The 8569-nt window shown below is 38.5% G+C and overlaps 1 long non-coding RNA gene across 1 annotated transcript in view; it reads left to right on the forward strand.

Moving 5' to 3' along the window:
* Positions 1-8569, forward strand: part of LOC106955080 (uncharacterized) — a 39189-nt gene that overhangs the window by 18124 nt on the left and 12496 nt on the right. The window contains exon 2 of the long non-coding RNA XR_001426502.1: positions 4576-4760. This is a non-coding gene — a long non-coding RNA (uncharacterized LOC106955080). The remainder of the gene's footprint in view (positions 1-4575; positions 4761-8569) is intronic.

The following is an 8569-nucleotide window of genomic DNA, read 5'->3' on the forward strand; positions in this document are numbered from 1 at the left end:
CCCCCACTGCATTTAAATTTCAAACTGTCCTGAATCAACCTTCCTTCCCTCCCCACTAATAGCTCCCTTCCTCCCAGTTACTAAGCCTTTTATTTTCTTTCTCTTAAAAGGACCAACTGCTTCCTACTTTTGCATATTTGACACTCAGTTGTTGACTGTAAACCATTCTGTTGTATTGTGAGTATATGGAGCGCACATATGTTTAAAGCCTGTGGGCCCACGCCCCTGTGGCTTCCCAATTTCTCAGGGTACTTAAACATCTGTCTGGGCCAGCTTCATATTTAGCCCGAGCTGTGTGTTATCTGCCGCCATCTTACTAATCTGTGCTTAAAAATCACAGAACATTGGCCACTGGTCATGTGTGCAATGAATAACAAGCAGTGTTGTTGTCGTCGGTCCGCTTCCGTCTGTTCAGAAACTCCAAATACAGCGGCGCATTGTTACCAGAGACTAAACTTGTTGTGCAGTTTCACCTAAGTCGCTGGGCATACAGAAAGCAAGCTGAGGTGGGATTGCCGGCAGTTTTCTGTTATGAGGCGGAGAGACAAAAAAGGAGCCCCCAGCTGAGAGGGGAGACCTCAACTCATTTAATGAGGAGAACGGCAGTCAGGCAGTCTCCCCACAGCCTGCGCCTTTGGTGTCTCAGCATGTTAAACACTCACAGCATGAAGCAAAATATATTAAAGTATAGGACTGTTATCGTCAATTTACACAACACCCCAACCCCCCCACCCTGTACAAGGAATCTACATTCTGCGTATTTCTCGTAGCAGGGGGTCTCTGCAGGCTTGGAAGACAAAACTGTCAAAGGCATCTCGTCTTTTGTCTTCACATTCCGACACATGACTCCTGTTGGTTGTGCTTGCTTTTGTTGCTGTGCAGTGATGACAAGGCAGGAGAAAGAATAATCATACTGTTTCAGCACTCCTATCTCAGACTGAGCCTTAAAATGATTGTTTATGTATAAATATGAACACCTTCAGCCACTGACGCAAACAATCATCCAAAGACACAGACTAAGCTTTGGCCATTATGAGATCAAACTGATAACCTTGAATGAAAAACACATGATCTAACTGCTTGTATTTAAAACCAAAAAGCAACTATTCTGCTTACTGCTGCAAAATTCTAGCAATTTACTGATTATTATGGCTTGATATAAAGAACATTTTGTTGTTTCTGTATTAGTTTTTGACACATTGTCGAAGATGTGTGACAAAAGCATTTTTTTTTTAAATACTGGCATTAAATTTCCACAAAATAATGATTAAAATTACTCTGTTTTGAACCACAAATTAACTCAACCAGTGACTGTGGTAAATCCACTCACATTTAGACATCATGTGGAAACAAAGCAAAATATTTTAGTTTTACGAAATATACCTATTTATGTGGACAGGGCTTAAATAAATTTACTGAGATATTATAAGCATTATAAGTGAATCAATTTTCTTAAATGTTTTAGTCACAGCTGAGCTGTTAAGTAGCTCATGCTTAATGGAATATTTTTACATTAAGCAAATTTTATTATACAAATTTTCAGCTAATTTGGGTAGAATGACTTTATACTTTGTGACTTTTTTTTAAGAGACACCTGAAATACACATTTGTGCTAGTTTTAACTTGAACTGTGTGTACAAATAGCTTAAATAATTAATAACTACCAGATTAAGGTGATACAGCAGTTGCTGAAATAATGGCACCATATCTAGGTTGTGGTAGGTGCTTCGAGGTTTCTAGCAAGCAGGCCATACTTCTGGTAGTACCTGCACTTTTAAATTGTACACCAGTTAAAGTATTGGCTTCTGTGATTTTGGAAAAATAATTATTTTTTTATTTGATTGATAAAATAATCATCTCTGCAATAAATTGTCTTATTTCAAATGTTCTTGTTTCAAATTAAGCTTCTTAGAATGTACTTATTAAATACATAAGAAAACTGAGCACATATTATATGAACCAAGTAAATATTTTAGTTAGAGAGGATTTTCAAAATATATCAGTTTATGCGAGGAAGCATAAGGATTAAATTGGATTATCATCATTAGGTACATATATTCTAATCTAAGAACAAAACAACAGGCACTAAGACTTTGTGCCCGGATGAGAACTCCTAATCCTATATACTGAGTAAAAAGCCTTACTGTGGAGACAATCAGCTTAAGGTCTCATTATAACGTATGGCCCGTGAGTGTGGGCAGTAGCCACTTCCCAGATATATTTAATTGGTGCCACATGCTCTAATAAAAAGCAAGTGGTAGAGTTTTGTGGCAATCCAATATGTTTGGTCTCTGTGATCAGCTTTCATTTGTCAAGCCTCACAACTGCACATTATTCCTCTGAAACTAAATACGCTGTGGCCGCGTGTGTTCTGCTCCTGTTAACCTCTCTTAATGGCTCTAAAATTAGAGGTCTCAGGTGAGGAGCAATGTCATACCAGATGAACTGATTATGGCAGGTTTAATTATAACTTTGGCGGCAAATGCGTGCGCTCCGCATGTTTTCTCGCTGATGAATTATTACGATGCCTGAGAACTCAGACAAAACAGATCAAGGAGCCTTCAGGCGCTGGTTATCCTCCAGCATGGAGGTGACAGCTGAAGCTGATTTGTGCGGTTCTGACTGTACATAACAACACAAATCCTCCCTGTCTTCTCTGTTGAGTTTTTCTTTTTTCTTTTACATTTGCCGCTAGTGTGAGCTGTATAAAATTTGCTCCCTCGAATCTTAAACAATCGCAAGCTGTAGACATACAACAAAACAAACACAAAAAAAAAAACAGAAATGGTGTTTTTCAATGTGGAAAAAATAAAAAGAGAAAACTGTTTCTAATGGGGTCCTGTGTGCCTTGTTGCCCGAGTGATGCCACATCCCATGGCGAATGTGCTAATGGTTCATGGGAGCAAGAGGATGGAGCTTAACCCAGCGGTGTAAACACACAGACAAAAGGGAGCCGTTAGTAGTGTGAAACACATGCCTGGGCGTGCAGGTAAGCATTGGGTTTCACCACACATGGCTCCACCACTGGATCCATGGTGGGGAGGAGGTCATCTGCTTTTGTAGCGGAATGAGAGCAAAACAAACTTTCAGGCTTATACTACCGAGACAGCTATGGATGAGGTGGGAAGGGGAGGAATTCTGGTTTGGAGAAATGTCAGCGAGAAGGGCGGGGGTGGTGAGGGTATAGATTGGAGAGATAAAGTGGTTTGTGGTCAGTCTCGAGACAGAGAAGTGACCATTTGTTTGGCAGTGTTTTGTTTATTTGTCTTGGGCACGGGGGAGGAAACGGGCAGAAAACTTAAGGGTAGATGAGAGTGCTCTTACTTTTTAACCTCTATTGGAAGTGAAATTCCCCTGTTAGATCCACATCAAGAATTCACATGAATAAATCCAACTTAGGTTTTAGCTTTTTTTTTTTTATACCAAAGTGCTTTTTCAACTTTGTTTACTTTGGAGAGTAAATCATACACTTTGCATACTATACATTTTTTCCCATTTTTGACTTCATTTTCCTTTTTTTAAAAATCAAAATAGGAAGTTCATTTCAGTTTATAAATTATTTGGGCAATCTTTTTAGGTACTTTGCAGTCAAGTGCTTAGCAGATGTGTCACGTGTGGCTTTCTAGCACTAGTTTTAATAAAACCGTGAGACTGCGTTGGTTTTCAAACTGTAACTGTCAGGGATTTTTGTGACCATTTAAAATATTTTCAAACATCAGAAAATATTCAGCTGTTAGAATCTTGCTTAGCATGATTCCACGAACCAGTCCATGTTTTTTTTTTTCTTTTTTTGTACTGTGGGACTGTAATATACATAAACTTTATGTAGGAATCATGTAGGAACAGTGCTACACAGTTGGTAGCACTGTTGCCTTTCAGAAAGAAGGCCCTGGACTGATATCCTGACAGGATCTTTTTGCATGGAGTTTGCATGTTCTGTCCTGTGCATGTGTAGGTTCTCTACAGGTACTTCAGCTTACTCTGACAGTCCAAAAACAAGACTGGCTATTTTGCCTCTCTAAAATGTCCTTAGGTTTGAATGCCTCTCATACCTGTGTGTTTCTATGTTGCCCTTTGTACTCTGCCTCCTGCCCAATAACAGCTGGAGATAAGACCAACCCATTCACAACACCAAAAGCAGGACTAGACAATAGGTGAATAGATATTTTCTGGAATTGTAAAAAAAAAAATAAAAAATACACATATACATATGTTTAATGAGGTTAGTATGACTTAGCTATTGCTCATGAGGGAATGGACAGGGTGGAGCACATCTGTTTCAACACAACAATGCCTGCTCTCACCCTGCTCCCCCATCCTACTAGTGAAATGTTTAGTGTTTAGCTGCCATTAAGGGATTTCTCTCTTGAGGATTATTGACCTTCTGGGCTTATTTTAGTGGTGTGCGTGGGTTTGTAGCATTTCACAGCTTAAGGTTTGTCACATCTCTTCATTGGAATGTGAATGAAACATCAAGGGGCTTCAGAACGCGATTGTATTCCTCAGGGGCAAAGCACACGTGTGGACTAAATTTCATAACTGAACTAAATGATGTCTTTTTGGCCTTTGTTGCAGGGAAGAAGATCGATAATGAGCATCTCTGAGACCAGTTGGCTTGGGCTTTTCTGATCAGAAGCTGTTACCCACAACACTAACCTGCCACAAATCATCAATACTCAGCACCATGGCATGCAGCCTGCGGACACTACACACCTTTTGCTGGTTTCTCATCACTCTAAACCAAGTACACTCCACAGAGGGTAAGTATATCAGAGTTTTGTCTTTGCTGGCTTCTTAAAATTATACTGACTTATCATGTCTTTTTTTTTTTTTTTTTTGCTCTGAATAAGTTATATTTCAAGTTGACGCAGCTCCAGATTATTTTATTCAGCTGCCGCATGTGGAAATATAGCATGCAGTAATTCTGAACCAAGCCAAATCAGGCACTGCTTGTGTGAGTAATGCAGTTTTCAGGACAGCGGGCACAGACGGATAGAGGGGGATAATCTTGAGTGGTTTCATTAGTTGTTAAATTGTGATTTGTCTGAGATTTTCTGCTTGAAAGCGTCAGTTGTTCCCAGTGGCATCAGAGCTGGATCTGTTTGTAAATTCCTCGCTTTTTAATGCTCGCCGTCATGGAAATACACGCCGCAGATTTCACACCTCAAAAAACATCAAGCTCAAATGTTTTGTAATCACACTTCATTAAGTTTTGATTAAATCAGTCCTGGCTTTGTTGTAACCGCAAGTTTTACGTGTCCAATGTGTAACCACAAGGTTGAAAAGTAACACACTAAATGTTTTATGATTGAATTTAGAATACTCCGAAGCTGGCATATTTTTTGTGTGTAATGTAAGTGGGGCTAATAAAATTCTGTGTAAAGATGACAGCTGTCAAATCTCTGGCTAAGCCGTCATTTAAGTTCAGTAATCAGAAACTCAAGGGTGCAAGGTGGGGTTTTAACAACACGTCTTATTGACAGTATAGCGAATCGCATTGGCGTAAATTGTAATAGCACATTATGCGCATACCATCTGGATGTCATTTGATCTTTCCTTTTAAAAAAATGGAAACATAATTCTCTGATCTCTACAGGCATCAATCAAATTTGAAAAAACTTCAGCCATAAAAAGCAGCTTTGCTCAGTTAAATGATTTCCATTAAATGTGACAGAATTTCTCAACCATAAAGTTGATCGAATATCAAAGTGTGCAGTATTATATAGATAATTAAAAATAGAAAACCAAGAAATCACATTTCCATGAGTTTTCACAAACTGCCATGGATCTAAAAATCAGCTGTGGTAAATTCAGCTGATTGGACTTGATTAGGAAAGGGACACATCCGTCTATATAAGATCCAACAATTGACAGTGCATATGCACCAAGCATGAAGTCAAAGGCATTATCCTTAGACCTCCAACGCAAGATTGTCTTTAGGCACAATTCTGGGGAAGGATACAAAATCAGATTCTGCTGCTTTGAAGACTTCAGTGAGCTCAGTGGCCTCCATCATTTGTAAATGGAAGACTAAAATGACACTTTCTGCCATACTTGCAAAATGCTTTATGTGACTGAAAACAAACACAGTGATCACATGATTCCCACTATAAAAGATGATGTTGGTAGTATTATTCAGGGCTTCACAATATATAATAAATTGTTACTGCAACTTTACTCTAGGCAATGTACATTTTGCAAATAACTTCAAGTACCATAAAATATGGACTATTATGACTGTAATATACTCTGTAACTTGTTTAATGCAGTATAAAAAGCTTTAGAAAGTAAAGGAAGGGTAAGGTGGTCAAGTCATGAAAAAAATACGAGCTTTTTTTATTGAACAGCAGACACTGGCAAGAAGCAACTTTTTCAGTGCAAACTTGTCAATATGGGAACATTGAACTTTATTGTTTTTAATTTAATATTTTTTTTTTATTGTTGAACATGCAGAGTCTACATGATCCAAAGCAGAAAGACGTCAAGATTTTAACTGTTACTTTATCGCAAGCCATATCTTTAACACATTATTCACTCGTACTATCACATATTGCATGTTTTCCTAATAAGGTGCAGCCCTAATATTATGGAGTGGAGATGTTTTTTTTTATAAGAAGACCGAGAAGATGGTAATAGCCTTTGGGAAAAGAATCGTGCCATTTGTAGGACAATCCTAAAAAAGTTTAAGGCTACAAAAGATTTAAAAGGAACATATCATGAAAATCCACTTTTTTAGCACTTAAATACATTTGTATGTACTTTGAGCATCTAGGAGTGCATTTATTTTCTCCCAGTGCTGTGTAGATATCTTTGTTCTATTTGAGTTATATTTTTCATTCTACTCAATTTTCTCTATTACCTATAACGTTTTCTAGTTTATTAAGTCACTGCATTTGCTGCGGAACTGCTAAGCAGGGTCATGACTTCCAACTAATCAGTTCTGTGAATCTGACTTTTTTTTTTTTCTTGCAGCAATTTTATAATGTCCAAGTTCAGTTGCTCCAAAGTTGCAAGTAGACAAGTGAAAATGTTCGGTTCTAGCGCGCATTAGTCCACAAGATTCCTTACTTCGTCCCTCTTCATCAAAAAGCTCCTTCAAAGCGTCTGGTTAAATTTTATTTTTCTTGAAAATGTCCCCACGATAGTGGGGAAAGTCCCGCTTGTTTGAGCGAAGCACTTAAGGTGGAGTTCTTCAGCAACCTCAGCTAGTATCAAGAGGGATTTTCCAAAATACTTTTTCTGATTGAGGAGTCAGGTCCTTCTCTCTAGGGAAACGAGGGACACAGCAAAGTGGTAAGCTCCTAATGATGCTAAAATGACAGCAAAGCTCATTTTAGACCATGAGTTTTTGTGTGCTGATAATGACGTCCTGGTCTGGTTGATAGCCATCGAGTCTTCTGTTTCTGTTGGTGCTGTGTGTTAGTTTTTAGCTGCCTTTGTGAAGATAAAACTGACCTGCATGTTTGTATTATTTGGCTGTCGGTTGCCATTTTTGTCTTGGCAAACACTTGATCCAAATGCATTTGGTGATGTTCTTGACGTTCCCATTAGCTAACTCCTTAATTATGTCGAGACTTTGTTTACTTCATTCATATTGCGGTAATATTAATATTTTAATAGGTATCTCACATTCATGGATGATGTAATTAAACTGTGCTCCACAATGTAGGTAGCTGGTATGGATGGAGAGGGTGTAAATACAGTAATAATACCATTGCGATGCATTCATTTGAGTGCGTGGTTCTGCAGATTGATGGTCTTCATTCTCCTGCTCTGGGTCAGATTCTGGCTCAAACATGCAAGGCTGAATAGACAAGTCTTTTGGTGACATTTGAAACTTTGGGTTGAAAAATGTCTCTGCCAGTAGATAATTGTGTCACTGCTATGAAACTAGAAAAATGGCAGAATGTGGTGGAGTGGAACGCTCTGCGACCGGGAGGGGGGCAGGGCTCGAACACACGTCTCAGAACAGGGTAACCCAGGGGTTTGTGGCGCCACAATAACGAGGAATTCAGACCAAATCATTGCAGTTCTACTTTTCATAGACCATAAGGGAATGATTTACATGTGAAAAGGATGGATTTAAAAGGATATGTCCACTTTAAGACTGAAGCAGAGGTTCATCTACAAGCAGAACAAGCTATATAAGAATGATTTATTTGTTAAAATCGTGAAAAAACTAAATCTAATTAAACAGTTTTGCAAAGAGTTAATTTTCTTTCCACACTCTCCGTCCAATCTGATTGTGGTTGAAATATTTTCAAAGAAGCTTCAGAGCAGGTAGAGACACACCCAAAACATGTGCAGCTATAATCCCAGAAACAAGGGCATCTATTAAATCAGAGGGTGAATACATACGCAAGCCACCCTTTTTAGATTTGTGTTTGTATAAAAAACTTAAAAACTGTGTGATTTTTGCATCTATTTTCATGAGTATGTTCTACTGCTTTTGGTTTATAATGCACATTGAAATAATGGTGGACAATTAAACCTATGTGCAGGGCCGTGCAGAGACCACTAAAGGGGCAGGTGCTCAAAAAAAAAAAGGGCAAATCTAACCGCCTTCTAG

This window comes from Poecilia latipinna, unplaced genomic scaffold (genome assembly GCF_001443285.1).
Source record: "Poecilia latipinna isolate Pla-1442-1.1 unplaced genomic scaffold, P_latipinna-1.0 Scaffold703, whole genome shotgun sequence".
NCBI classification, from domain to species: Eukaryota; Metazoa; Chordata; class Actinopteri; order Cyprinodontiformes; family Poeciliidae; genus Poecilia; species Poecilia latipinna.